A 15,604-nucleotide genomic window follows, 5' to 3' on the forward strand; every position below is an offset into this window, starting at 1 on the left:
GCCTGTATTCTCTTTTTTTTAAAATTCCCCTTTTTGTTTATTCATATATGAGAGAAGTACTAAAAGACTGGGACGCTGGGTGTGGTGGCTCACACCTACAATCTCAGTGCTTTGGGAGACTGATGTGGGAGGATCACTTGAGCCCAGGAACTCAAGACTAATTTAGGCAACATCATGAGACCCCATCTTTATGAAAATAAATTTAAAAAATAGCCAGGTGTGGTGACACCCACCTGTAGGCCCAGCTACTTGGGAGGCTGAGACAGGAGGATCTCTTGAGCCCAGGATGTTGAGGCTGAAGTGAGCTGTGATCATTCCACTGCATTCCTGCATTCCAGCCTAGGTGAAAGAGCAAGACTCTGCCTCAATAAATAAATAAATAAATAAATAAATAAAATACAAATAAAAAATAAAAACAGAAAATCGATTGGGAGTTCTTCATGGCCAAGACTTGGCAACTGATAGCTTTTAGGGGGAATGTATGCCGATTCCTAATTGTTATCCTCTACCCCTCTATCTTATCTCCCGGTGCAATCATAAATGATGGCTGGAACCTCCACTTTTGTTTGCTTTGCTCCATTAATTAACCATTTTCCATTTACTGTCATTGTCTAATGAAGGTGAATTCTCTTCTGTTGGTAATCCTATTTCTTTTTTTGTAATTGTGTGTTTATATGTTTCTTCTTCACTGTATTTCTAGTGGAGCCTTAGGACAAAGAGCAGATGGTGGAAATACGTGTTCAGTGTTCAGTTTTTTCTGTAAGACTTCTGCAACTTGTGTTTTTCACTGAATAGCACACGGACTTAATGCATATAGAGCTACCTTGTTTTTCCTGATTGTGCCTACAATTCTATGGAGAAATATAATTTGTGAATTACTTGATGAAATTTTCCTAATTTTGAATCATCATCACATTCCTATAAAAAAACTGTTAGAATGGCTATAGTAATATTTTATTTTTGCATTTTTACTTCTGTATTAAAGAAGATTAAGGTTTTGTTTGTTTCCTTTAAGGCTCTTATTTCATTTCAGTATCAAGGGTGTGCAGGGCTAACTTGGGAAGCTTTACATCTTTTTTCTAAGACCTAGGATGTAGATCTAGTTTACACAGTAACTTTTGCCTACAGGAATATTTTGCCTCCCATGTGACATTTGGAAATATCTGGAGACATTTTTGTGGTCACAACTGGCCATGGTTGGGAGGTCTTATTGGCATTCCGTGGGTAGAGGGGATGTTATTAAATGTCCCACAACACACCAGGAGAAGCCTCCACAAAGAATTGTCTGGCCCAATATACCAATATTGCTGAGGGTGACAAACCCTGGTTTAAATAAAAGTCCAATTTGGAGGATGAGTCTTTGTCTTTTTCCTTCTTCTCGCTTGAACCCGGGAGGTGGAGGTTGCAGTGAGCCAAGAGTGTGCCACTGCACTCCAGTCTGGGTGACAAAGGTGAAACTCTGTCTCAAAAAAAAAACAAAATCATAAATATCTTCAGTTTTGAACATTTGAGTAATTCTCTAATCTCCTTTATAAGTAACTACTAATGTGGAATAATTGAAAGACATCGTATTTGGAATGGAATGTAATTTATAAATTCTGGGTTTACCTCTAACTCATGATATGCCTTTGAGCAAATTGTTTTATGTGAATTCTTGGATTTGGTTTTCTGGAAAACAAAAGCTCTTAACTTTTAGCACTAAAATTGTATTTAATACTAATCAGTACTTAACCTGTATGTGGTTATTTTTTGGAAGAGAAACTACTGAGTTTTAAAAATTTTATGTTTGCATAAAAGGAGAATTTGAGAATATTTTAGGGACTACTTGCTGGAGGTAGTGAAACTGTCTCATTGAAAAATCATCAAAGAAATTTGTCTTAGTCTGTTTTATAGTGTTGTAACAGAATAACAGAGAGTGAGTAATTTATAAAGAACAGTCATTTATTTTCTGACAGTTCTGGAGTCTGGGAAATCCAAGATGAAAATATCAACATTTGGTGTCTCAGGGCCTTCTTGTTTCATCCTCACATGTTAGCAGGCAGAAGGGCAGGAGAGCAAGTTAGTCCAATGTGTGAGGCCTCATTCATAAGGGCCTTAATCCCATGAATGAGGAAGGAGCCCTCTTGGCCTAATGACCTCTTAAAAGTCCTACCTGTTAATATCATCACATTGACAACATCAACAGATGAATTTTGGAGGGAATACATTCCAACAGTAGCAAATTTAGTAGAGCAAATTCCAAAGACATTGAGCTTAGGCCAGCTGTCAGTCATGGGTATAATTTTAGATGTTTTCAGGCTCTGAAGCTTTGCATTTAAATTTAAACTTCGGAACAAAGATCTATATCTCTGCATTGACCAAATAGAATGTATGTGAATTCCATGGTCTTGATTGTTATAAAAGATTTTTTTCTGTTTGGGGTCTTATAATTAATTTAGGCTTTCATTTTCTTGGTTTGGAATTTATTAATCTAAAATATACTTTAGAGGGCTTCAGAACTAAAGAAGTAGTGTTGTAAGCTTGTTTTTGTTTGTTTTTTGGGACAGAGTCTTATGTCACTCAGGATGGAGTGGTCATGTAACCTTGAACTCCTGGGTTCAAGCAATCCTCCTGAGTAGCTGGGACTATAGGCCGGTGCCCGACATGACAGAGTGGGACTCTATATTAAAAAAAAAATAAATTAAATAAAAAGTAAATAAATAAATGATGTCTTATTTCATAATAGTTGTGACTTTGTAAAGCTTTTAAATCTGCTTTACCCAGAGTCTAACTTTTAAATAAAATACAGGATATAAAAGGTGGGAACCTCTTGAATGAATGTAAGGGCTTTATCTCTCTCCCCATAGGATAGATATATTCTGTTTCTTGTCCCCCATTGAGTCAAGAATTTTGGCATAAGAAACTGCTGAAGAAAATAGGTTGAATAAGCTAATATTTTTCTTCTTTTTGCAGGATATAGAAGACTTAGATCATTATGAGATGAAAGAAGAGCCTATTAGTGGGAAAATGTTGGAGGATGAAGGAACTGAAAACAAAAATTGGGCAATATTAGAGAGAATTAGGAAGACTGAAAGGTAAGACCATTTAAATGTGTAAGTGTGTATAAATATCTGGAGCCTGGACTTTTTGGTCAAGTAATTATAGTTAACACCAGGCAATTCATGAACACGCTGATCTCAGCTGCTCTCCTCCTCCATTCCTGCTTTAGTGGTGGATTCAGTCATTTGTTTATTGGTTTTGAGACAGGGTCTTGCTCTGTCACCTGGGCTAGGGTGCGGTGGCACAATCATAGTTCACTGTAGCCTTTATCTCCCAGGCTCCAGTGGTCCTCCTGCCTCCAGTGGTCCTCCTGCCTCAGCCTCCCAAGTGTCTCAGACTATAGGCATGTGCCACCACACCACTTTTTGATTTTTAGTAGAGATGAGGTCTCACTATGTTGACCATGCTGGTCTTGAACACCTGAATTCAAGCAGTCCTCTTACCTTGGCCTGCCCAAGTGCTGGGATTACAGACATGAGCCACCATGCCCAGCCACGCTCATATGCTTTGCTGCCCAGGGTTATCTTTCTCATCTATGAATAGCTACTTTTTATCCTGTTCATCTGCTCTTCACATCCTGAACCACCAGCTGATCCCTGTATATGCCCCTTTCCACCTGTTTATGCTGTTTTCTCTGCTGACCTTCCTTCTGTGGCATCTGTACATTCAAATTCATTCTCTCCTACAAAACACAACTCAAATTATTTCTCCTTCATGAAGCTGACTTTGGTCCATCCTGCTCTGACCAAACCAAAAGTAATGTTTCTCTTTTGACTTAAAATCTCTTTTAGGTGAAGCGGCAGGATGGGAAAGAAACACTGAGTTTGGAGACAGACACACGTATGGTTTCACTTTGCTCAACTCTAAAATATGGTTAGACAATACATATCTTTTGGATGGTTGCTATGAAAAATAAATTAAAATGATGTATGTATATACAAAAAATGCCTAGACAGAGTAGGGAAATATCAAATAATTGTCTGAACACTTGCTGCTTCTTGCCTTGTACTAGAGCTATTTACCAGCTCCACAATATCCGAGGACCAGTTACTTTGTCTTGGGCACAGGTTCTCCAAAACAGGGAATGAATTGTTAAGCAAGTAGATACCAAATGTTGAAATCAGATAGATAACTCTCCCTCCTTCAATCTTGTTTATATGTTAATTTAATTGGTAATTTTTCATACGGCAAAGAAATTTAGCCAATGCCCCATATCTTGATTATTTAAAAAACTGAGATTGTAGCATTTGAATTAATGTTACTGTTCTTTCTGTGTCTTGTGATCAATTCCAGTTTGAGTTATCTTCAAAACAAGGATAAATTATTGAACACTTTTACATGACCGATACTATGCTAAATACTTTATACCTTATAGATCTTTTCATTTATTCATCATAGCCACTGTGTGAAATAGGTGCTCTTCATATTTTAGAGATAGGAAAAGCTTCTCATATTTTATAGATATGAAATGAGTTCATGGTTACATAGCTAAGAAGTAATATTTTTATAAACTTGATTTTTTTTCTCCTTCAAAGTCTAGTACAGTCTTTAAAACCTTTGGTTTCACATGACCAAAAAGTAGTTCCATTTCTATATAGTCTTAGGATATGATATCGATATTTTTCATCTTTAGAGAAGTCCCTGCACTGAAAAACTGAAACCTGTTGCATGTAAGCACATATGGTTCCCAGTGTCTTAATGTGTGAACTAGACCATCTGTGTAATATTCTTGCTTGTCGTCTTATGAATGGAAGCCTATTTGAGTTAATAATGTGTCACCTTGAGTGTCTTCTAGTATTTTCAAAAATTACTCAGGTTTGGAATAGACTCATACTGAATTCTATGCTATCGTGGAGTCCGTGGTGGTCTGAACATGTTGGCTAGAGTTTTTCAGGTGATAAGAAAAAGGAAATGGACCAGATTTGTGTCTAGTTTTATATTATCTTCAAACTTCATAATGCTTCATTTAATGGGACTTTTTCTTTTTTTTTAGATGGAGTTTCACTCTGTCACCCAGGCTGGAGTGCAATGGCATGGTCTTGGCTCACTGCAACCTCTGCCTCCCGGGTAAAAGCAATTCTCCTGCCTCAGCCTCCTGAGTAGCTGGGACTACAGGCATGCACCACCACACTCAGCTAATTTTTGTATTTTTAGTAGAGACTGGGTTTCACTATGTTGGCCAGGCTGGTCTTGAACTCCTGATCTTGTGATCTGCACACCTCAGCCTCCCAAGATGCTGGGATTACAGGCATGAGCCACAGTGCCTTGCCTTTTTTTACTTCTGAAATTGTTAAGTGATGATCTAATTTTATTGTAATCTTTTTCTTTTTTCTTTTGAGATGTAGTCTTGCTCTGTGGCCCAGGCCAGAGTGCAGTGGCACCATCTCAGCTCAGTATTACCTCCACCTTCTGGGTTCAAGTGATTCTCTTGCCTCAGCTTCCCTAGTAGCTGGGACTACAGGCACGTGCATCTACACATCGCCAACTTTCGTATTTTTTTAGTATAGATGGGGTTTCATCCTGACGGCCAGGCTGGTTTCAAACTCTTGGCCTCACGTGATCTACCCGCCTCGGCCTCCCAAAGTGCTGGGATTACAGGTGTGAGCCCCCTGCCTGGCTACTGTAATCTTTTAGAGTAGGTTGAAATACCTTAAATTTTTAAATTAGTTGGCTCAGTAGACCCTGGTAACCAGTGGCTTTTGTGTTTCAGGCTTCAGTGTCTGGGTCAGTGTAAGCTTCAGATAGACTTACGGAAGAGCTCAGGGACATATATAGATCACAGAGTTATAAGACAGGTAAGGATCTCTAAATCCCTGCTCTTATTGTTCTTTGTTCTTTTCTGTTGTCAGATTATAAATATCATTTCTTAAAACTGGACAGAAATGGAAATGTTTATTAGCTTTATTTTGTGAAACTCAAACACAATCAAGTTCCAAAAGATGTAGGAGGTAAGATAGGATAAGTTTGCTTGTTTTTGGATTTAAAGAAATTGTTTTTATAAGCCCATTGGAATTTTTTTTGTCATCTTCCTGATAGAGTGAACATTTACATGATTTTTATCTTCTGGCAAAAAGCTCGAGCAATATGGCTTGATAAGTAAATAAAAGTAATACATTTCATTATACAGGGAATGATTGCCAAGTTGATTTTTGTGACTTTTTTCCCCTAAGTTTGGAAGCAACATTCAACTCTTATTGTGGAGGTAGTTATGTTATTACTTTTGAAATATATAGATAGAATACACCTGTAGTCCCAGCTATGAGGGGTGGTGGGAGGCTGAGGCAGGAAGATCTTTTGAGCTAGGAGAAGTCAAGGCTGCAATGAACTGTGATTGCACTATTATATTCCAGCCTGGGTGGCACTATTATATTCCAGCTGTCTCATAAAACAAAAAAAAAGAGGGGAGTAGGGGTTGGGATACATATTGGATATGTATATATAGGACAGTTGTAGAAAAATACTGATTCTTTAGTGATTTAACTTTTGACAGTTCTTGGCCGGGCGCGGTGGCTCATGCCTGTAATCCCAGCACTTTGGGAGGCCAAGGCGGGCGAGTCACGAAGTCAGGAGATCGAGACCATCCTGGCTAACACGGTGAAACCCCGTCTCTACTAAAAATACAAAAAAAAGAAATTAGCCGGGCGTGGTGGCAGTCACCTGTAGTCCCAGCTACTCCGGAGGCTGAGGCGGGAGAATGGCGTGAACCTGGGAAGCGAAGCTTGCGGTGAGCCGAGATCGTGCCACTGGGGGCGACAGAGCGAGACTCTGTCTCAAAAAAAAAAAAAGCTTTTGACAGTTCTGTCCATGGCAAATTTTTCTCCTTAAACACACTGGCTAATAACACAAGTTTAGGAGAGCATAGCAAACTTTTTTTGAATTCTTGAGAACATTATATACATGTGACTTTTTTCCTTTAGAATGACTACAAACTCTGAACCCCCTTATTAGATTAGATTTAGGCTATTATGATCTCTTTGGGATACTTATCCTAAAGGAGCTGGAAGCTATAGTGGCCTCTATTCTTCCTGGGGATATAGAGAAGCTTAAGATCTCCTCTTTCTGGAACTTACCCTGGGTGCTCTATTTTAGCTTTCAGATTGGTTCATTTTTGACTTAGTAAAAAAAAAATAATAATAATAATCTTTTTATTTGAATTGTTTTTTTTTTTTTTTGTAATTCTCAAGGTTGACCCTGATAGTCCTTGCACAGTGATCTTCAGATCTTAAAAGAAAAACAAGGGATAGGAGACATTTTGCTTATCTTTTAAGGTAAGAAAATTGTTGTGAGACTCTATATCCTTCTAATGGGTGTATATTTGTACAAGTGTTTGGAAAACAGTTTGGTAAAGTGGAAGATACTCATACCCTATGGTTCAGGAATGTCGTGGATATATACTCCACAAGAACGAGTACGTAGGTGCCGGGAGACACAGGAATGTTCAGAGCAGCATTGTTTGTAATAGCCCCAAACAGAAAATAACCCAAATGTTCATTCCAGTAAAATGGAGAATTGTGGTATTCATAAAATGGCTTACAGCTATGTGGGACGAGATGGGCGAATCTTGAACATTATATTAAGCAAAATAGACCAGAGGCCCAAAACGTATTTTGTACAATTCCCTCTATATAGAGTTCAAAAATAGGCAAAACTCATGTTGGTTAGGGCACACATTCTTAGTGGAGGCAATATCGCCTGCAGTGGAGTGAAAATTGGTCCTTAGAGTGAAAGAAAATCTTACCTATTACCATGGTCTGCTGCCCCCCAAAGGGCCATAGAACATAAATGAAAAGAGAACTGAGAAACACTTATTTATGGATTCATACTTGGGCAGTAAAACTGTCAAGAAAAAAGAGGTGATTACACACAGAGTACGTTAAGGAGTCCATCTTAGGGAGGATTCCTAAGGTGGGAGGTAGGGAGGTGTGAACTGAAAGGTACGTCTGTGGGCTTCTTGGATCCTGGCTCTAATATCTTTCTGAAGCAGGCTGGTGGTTAAATGGGCAAATAATTTAGAATAACTTGTTAAGGTCTACCTTAAAGTATATTTTGTGTACTTTTCTGAATGTGTTATATTAATAAAGTATTTTTAAGATACTAAAAATGAAGGTTACAAAACAATAACAATGGAATCTAGAAAAAATGTTAATGATTTAATATGGAATCTAGATGTAATGGTTTAAAATCTATGGCTATATGAAGTATTTTGATGAAAAAAACAAAGACATAAAAGAATACTTTGTTGTACTTACTCTAAGGATGGTAGTGGTTTTCTGAAAGCTTCTGACTTAGATTTTCTGTGTGTGTATTTTTGCTTGGGAATATGTCTTATGATTAAACTGTCTTGAAATGACCCTATTTTCTCTGACTTTTGTTAGCATAGAAACTGTTGTGGTTGTCAACTGGGTTGTCTTCCTAAAGTATGAGTCTAGTATATATTGACTGAAGTTGCTAATGGTTGCTTCTCTATGGATTCATATGGGTAAACAAATGAAGCATGCAGGCCTACAACAAAAAACAGACATACACACAAAAAGGAAGATATAATTTTTTTAAAAAACATTAAATCATATGAACATATGCCCAACACCAAACTTAAGAAATAGAACCTTTGGCTGGGCGTGGTGGCTCACTCCTGTAATTCCAGCACTTTGGGAGGCCAAGGCAGGTGGATCGCTTGAGGACAGGAGTTTGAGACCAGCCTGGTCAACATGGTGAAACCCCACCTCTACTAAAAATACAAAAATAAGCCGGGTGTGATGGCCAGTGTCTCTAATCCCAGCTACTTGGGAGGCTGAGGTGGGAGAATCACTTGAACCCAGGAGGCAGAGGTTGCAGTGAGCCGAGATCGCACCATTGTACTCCAACCTGGGTGACAAGAGCAAAACTCCATCTCAAAAAGAGAAAAAAGAATAAAGAAATAGAACCTTATCAGTACCTGTAGCACTCTGTGTGCCCCTCCCTTGTCATGTCCTCTTTGGGAGGTATCTTGAAGGGAATATGAAATATTGGCCAAGAAACTGGAGGATTTGTGACTGCAGGTGGTGTTTTCATTATTTTTTCCTGCTCTAGTTAGAACTTTAGGGAGGGGATGATCTGGGAGGTAAACGGCCGAAATTCTACTGGATTTGTGTTTGTGGCCCATGGCTCCTGATGCCAGAAAGAAGGGCCTTTTCTGGGGTTGGAGTATTTCTTAAGAGGCCTTGGAAGAAGGTGATTGCCTTGAGCTAACTGACCTTCTGAAGAGGACCTTAAACTGAATTGCCAAGTTATTAGTATCGGGATTCACAGTGTTTGGAGAATAGCAGGTATGACTCAGAAAGATTTACAGGAAAGAGCCAGAACAAAATATATGTATGGCCTCTGATGTCCACTGTGACATGTTGAGAGTCATGAATAATAAGCAAAATGGAACTTGAGATAAAGCATAACACAAAGATGGGAGTGAGGGCAGGAGGGAATGCAACCTGGTCAGCAACTTGGCAAATCCAACTTGCTGTACTTTTAAGGAAGTCATTTTCTGATGTTACAGGCAACATCAGAGTTACTGACTTGAATTCCTAGGTAGTACTTTAAGAAGGGTCTACTTAGACAAGGATAGGTTCATTTAGAGAATAATAGCCAGGATTGGGAAGAGATTCTTTTCCATGTCCAAGGATAGCTGGTGAAATTGTGGATTTGGAGATGAAAGCATGGGGGTTCAGGTTCATGATAGCTTGTCTTCAACTATTTGAAAAAGTATGTATATGGAAGCATTAGTTTTTATTTTTATTTGTTTTTGGTGAAGACAGGGCATAAAACTAGAACTAATAAGTCAAATTACAAAGGGGTGATTTTCAACTCAATGTAAGGAAGTGACTTGTAACTATTTAGACCTGGTGATGTAGTCTTTGATAAATAGAATATTCTTCATCCTTATGAATAACTTAGAAGGCTGAGATGTTAAATGGGAAATCAGATAACTTCATGAGATCCTTGTAGAGCCTGAGAGTCTGGTTCAGAGTTAACATATACTAAGGTAACTCAAACTTCATTTTACCAGTCACCCTCAATCTTTATTTTCCCCTCCCTGAAGAACGCTTTTTATTTCTGTAAAATCTTGATTCCTGAGTTCCAGGGTACAGAGTTTATGGAATAGAGTCCCCAGGTTTTGATGTAGAGGATCCTCTTTCTCCTATCTGAAAATATCCTTTAGTATTTCCTTTAGTGTGAGTCTGCAGATGGAGAAAATCCTTACTTTTTATTTCATTATTGAAGAATATCTTCACTGAGTGTAAGTTTCTAGATTGGCAGTTTCCTTCTTTCGGCACCTTGAAGATATCATTCTCTTATGGTAGCTTCCATTGTTTCTCTTGAAGTGTTTATGGTGCTTCAATCTTGTGAAGTCTTTGATCAGTTTTTGAAAACTCTCCGCAACCATATCTTCAGCTCTTACTTCTGTCCCATTCTTTTTTTCTTCCAGGACTCTACGTATGTGATAAACTTTTCAACATATTGTATTTTATTTTCTCAATTTTCTGCCTTTTTGTCTTTCTGACCTTTTTTCAGTTTACTGAATCTGTCTTCTGCTAGGTTACTGCTGTGGTTAAACTTATCCATTAAGTTATTATTAATTTCAGTTTTGGTAGTTCTAAATTGCAGAATTTCATATGGTTGATTTTCATAATTTGCATTTCTCTGCCAGGTTTTCAGTCTTGTCCTGTCTTTCCTTGCTCATGTTCAGCAGAGTTATTTTGAAGTGTGTCTGGTAACTCTGTTATCTCGATCCCTTGTGGTTTTGTGTCTGTTGTTTGCTTCTCTTATTTTCTGTTATGTCATTCTTAAGTCTCATGTGGCTTTTTATTTTTAGTGATAGACATTATATATGAAATATATGAAATATATAATGTGGAGCTAATTTGAAGCCTTGGATGATATTCTTCTCCAGAGAGGATTTACATTTGCCCCTGCCAGGGGCTTGGAAATTAGCGACCCAGGATTGTCTCATCCAATCAGGGATTGAGATGATTAAAGCTGGCCATCATTCCCTGTCAGGGCAATTTGCAGTTTGTTCTTCAGGTCCCCAACCTGAGGAGTGGGAGAGTTAGCAGGGCCTCTCCTCGGTGGACGCTGAGCTCCAATGTTTATCTCCCTGTGAGCTCTGTGAGGCTGTGAGTTCTAGCTCAGCTTATTAACCTCTTCTTCTCTGCTGTCATTGGAAGAAAACCCAAGGGGGAAAAAAGAAGACTCTGTTCTCTGGTATTCCCTTTTCTCAGCCCCTGTAATCATTACATTTTGTCCACTTTTCTATTCTCAGTGGGAAGATTGATCTAAGTTACCTAGACTGTCATCGTTGGAATGGTTCCTTTATATAGTTCTATTGAAGTGGAACCCCTTCATATGTTCCATAAGTTTACCATAACACTGTTCTGTTTGGGCCTGATTTTCACTTCATTTTTATTTGCTTTGGTTTTCATTTCTGTTCCTACTAATTTTACCTTTATGACTTTCACCCATTATCTGATAATAAATGTACATATTCTTTTATAGATTCTTTGAAAATCTTCCAAAGAGTATATAGCATTAAGGATGTTCTTCAAATTAATTAAACTTGCTTATTTGCTTTTTAGGCTAACTTTCCATTTGATCCTCCATTTGTTTGAGTGGTGTTAACTGTTCTTTCAGGAGCATACGTTTAAGTGATTACTTTAAATTTTTTTTTTTTTTTTTTTTTTAGTTTAAAAAAATTTTTTTATAGGATTAAGTCTCACTATGTTGCTCTGGCTGTTCTTGAACTCCTGGGTTCAAGCGATCCTCCCACCTTGCCCTCCCAAAGTGCTGGGATGACAGGCATGAACAGCTGTGCCTGGCCTACATTTTTTTTAATACAGTGTGCACCAGAATCATTTGGAGAGCTAGTCCCAGGGTTTCTGATTCAATAGGTCTGTGGTGTTGCCTGAGCATTTACATTTTTAAGAAGTTCCCAGGTGAAGCTGATGCTGTTGTTCTGGGGCCCACATCTGAAACCATTGGTTATAAATCATTATGTTGTTGATAGGTAGAGATTTTAGTGATATATGTGTATACACACACACACATATATATTTACACATACACACACACACATATATACACATTTTAATCATAAAAGCCAAAGGTTTTTCAAACATAAATTGTGACTGAAGGTTTAGAGAATGTTACAATTACAGAGTGGTCCCCACATGCCTGTGATCCTAATTGGTACTTCTAGGAATAATCATGGGAAGTCTCATGGACCTGTGGAGCTGGCTAATTACTTCTAGAGGTGATAGTTGCAGTGTAGTAGAATCAAATGGTAATTGTCATGCAGTTTTACTGAAATTTGTATTGCTTGTTTTTTGTGATTGGAAGTCTTACAGAACTGGGGAAAAGATCACGGTTTGCTAGGTTAGTTGTGAAATGTTCTGTAGACCCTGAAAGTATGAGGAATTTAAAATAATGAGGATTTTTAAACACTCAGCTGACTAATTCCATTATGTGACATAATCCACATTATGGTGATTAAAATCTAAATATCTCCAGCCCTTACTTTGATCATTTCTATGGTTGAGATAGTAATAGTTGCATTTAGGGTAAAAATATGAGTGACTACTTCTGACTTCAGAACTTTCTCCAGAAGAGCTTTGTTGCTACAGTTATTTTTACTTGTATTTGATGTACATGCTTATGTATGTGTTTTGGGGGCTAAGATCCTGTTAAGAATCATTATTCTGTATAATCAAAATACATATTAACTGTGGTGTTGGTACTACAGAATACTTATCTGGACATGATATCCACCAGTAAAAGAGAAAAAAAACTGTGGGTTAAAAAAAAAAAATCAAGAGATGCAGAAAAGGCTTTTGACAAAATTCAACAGCCTTCATGCTAAAAACGCTCAATAAATTCGGTATTGATGGAACGTACCTCAAAATAATAAGAGCTATTTATGACAAACCCACAGCCAATATCATACTGAATGGGCAAAAACTGGAAAAATTCCCTTTGAAAACTGGCACAAGACAGGGATGCCCTCTCTCACCACTCCTATTCAACACAGTGTTGGAAGTTCTGGCTAGGGCAATCAGGCAAAAGAAAGAAATCAAGGGTATTCAGTTAGGAAAAGAAGAAGTCGCCGGGCGCGGTGGCTCAAGCCTGTAATCCCAGCACTTTGGGAGGCTGAGACGGGCGGATCACGAGGTCAGGAGATCGAGACCATCCTGGCTAACACGGTGAAACCCCGTCTCTACTAAAAAAAAAAAAAAAATACAAAAAACTAGCCGGATGAGGTGGCGTCCGTCTCAAAAAAAAAAAAAAAAAGGAAAAGAAGAAGTCAAATTGTCCCTCTTTGCAGATGACATGATTGTATATTTAGAAAACCCCACTGTCTCAGCCCAAAATCTCCTTAAGCTGATAAGCAACTTCAGCAAAGTCTCAGGATACAAAATCAATGTGCAAAACCCACAAGCATTCTTATACACCAGTAACAGACAAACAGAGAGCCAAATCGTGAATGAACTTCCATTCACAATTGCTTCAAAGAGAATAAAATACCTAGGAATCCAACTTACAAGGGATGTAAAGGACCTCTTCAAGGAGAACTACAAACCACTGCTCAGTGAAATCAAAGAGGACACAAACAAATGGAAGAACATACCATGCTCATGGATAGGAAGAATCAATATTGTGAAAATGGCCATACTGCCCAAGGTAATTTATAGATTCAATGCCATCCCCATCAAGCTACCAATGAGTTTCTTCACAGAATTGGAAAAAATTGCTTTAAAGTTCATATGGAACTATGATATATAAGTTCATATGGAAACTTATGATATAAGTTCATATGGAAATACTATGCAGCCATCAAAAAGGATGAGTTTGTGTCCTTTGTAGGGACATGGATGCAGCTGGAAACCATCATTCTTAGCAAACTATCACAAGAACAGAAAACCAAACACCGCATGTTCTCACTCATAGGTGGGAACTGAACAATGAGATCACTTGGACTCGGGAAGGGGAACATCACACACCGGGGCCTATCATGGGGAGGGGGGAGGGGGGAGGGATTGCATTGGGAGTTATACCTGATGTAAATGACGAGTTGATGGGTGCTGACGAGTTGATGGTTGCAGCACACCAACATGGCACAAGTATACATATGTAACAAACCTGCACGTTATGCACATGTACCCTAGAACTCAAAGTATAATAATAAAAAATAAATAAAGAATAAAAACAAAAAACAAAAAAACCTTAGTATTACGTATGGATGTGCCAAGCTCATTTTGAGTTTCCCCACACAGTAAATGAATATTGGTTTTATTATTTAATTAATTAATTTTATTGAGACAGAGTCTTGCTCTGTTGCCCCAGGCTGGAGTGAGTGGTGCAATCACAGCTCACTGCAACCTCTGCCTCCCGGGCTCAAATCATCCTCCCACCTCAGCCTCCTGAGTAGCTGGAACCACAGGTGTATGCCACCAGGCCAAGCTAATTTTTGTATTTTTGATAGAGACAGGGTTTCACCATGTTGCTCGTGTTGGTCTCGAACTCCTAGGCTAAAGCGATCCACCCCACTCAGACTCAAAAAGTATTAAGACTATGGGTCTGAGCCACTTTGCCCAGCCTAATATTGTTTGTTAAAATTTTTTATTTATTTATTTATCTTTTGCTTTTGTTTTTCTGTTTTAATTTTTAGATTTCTATTTTTTTCAATATTGTGTTTTAAGAGTTTACTTACCTGAGGCCTGCAGCCTAATCTTTGCCATATCTCCCCAAGTGTTCTGTGAGTGCTAATATAGTGGTATGTTCATAGATATTTGTTTTGTGGGGATTGCAAGGATTTGGGGAAGCCAGGTTCAAAGTGTCTTTTACCAAAGGACTTCTTGGAAGCCTTAATGCCATTTTCTGTTTTTCCCAAATTTGTTAATTAGTGCTCCTGACAGCATCTCAGAGGACAATACCCTCTGGCTTACTCTCTGGGAAATGCTGCTCTGTTGGAAATCCAGAGTTCTGAGTGATTCCCATGTGTTTTCTGCTGCACAGCAGGACATGCTGAAGTGATTCCTTCATGAGCAGATGTTAGAGGTCTCCTTTTGACAGCTTGTTACAAAATTGATCACAAATATACTATTAGGTGAGTGTAAGTCCCCGGTTGGGTGTGAAGCAGAGTTGTTTAGAATTGTGTACTGTTTTATTTTGTTACCTTTAAATCTTCTCTGGGCTGCTTTGGTTTCAGCAGTAAAATTGCTATAAAAAGTACTTCTCTTGGCATAAAACCTCATGGTCAGTTTTGGAAGTTCAGTGTTAGGTAACCCAGCCAAATACTTACGTATACAAAATAAACACAAGACTGAAAAATAGCAAATGTTTAACCTTTGTGTCTCTTACTCACCATACCAGCCTTTTACTAGCCTCCAAGCCATAGTTCTTTTGTTTTTCATAGTTGAATGTTCAAATGTAAGGGCTTTTTAATGAAGCCCTTACTGATTGGGGAGAAAAGACATTAGCATTGTGCTTTAGTTTTATGCACTGGTTTATAAAATTGTGTATGTTGCCTCAATATTCCCAT

At 38.2% G+C, this 15,604-nt stretch overlaps 1 protein-coding gene across 5 annotated transcripts in view; it reads left to right on the forward strand.

Moving 5' to 3' along the window:
• Positions 1-15,604, forward strand: part of LOC105464724 (golgin subfamily A member 6-like protein 4) — a 173,607-nt gene that overhangs the window by 10,951 nt on the left and 147,052 nt on the right. Inside the window, exons 1-2 of one of the 5 annotated variants that reach the window (XR_011625273.1) lie at positions 2,980-3,074; positions 7,224-7,307. The exons of 3 other annotated variants lie outside the window; for them this stretch is intronic. The gene's annotated coding sequence lies outside the window, so the exon portion shown is untranslated. Of the gene's footprint in view, positions 1-2,979; positions 3,075-5,749; positions 5,835-7,223; positions 7,308-15,604 lie in introns of those variants that run through there. One more of the 5 variants, XR_011625272.1, reaches the window with a different exon arrangement.

The sequence above is a fragment of the Macaca nemestrina genome, chromosome 7 (assembly GCF_043159975.1).
Source record: "Macaca nemestrina isolate mMacNem1 chromosome 7, mMacNem.hap1, whole genome shotgun sequence".
In the NCBI taxonomy this organism is placed as follows: domain Eukaryota; kingdom Metazoa; phylum Chordata; class Mammalia; order Primates; family Cercopithecidae; genus Macaca; species Macaca nemestrina.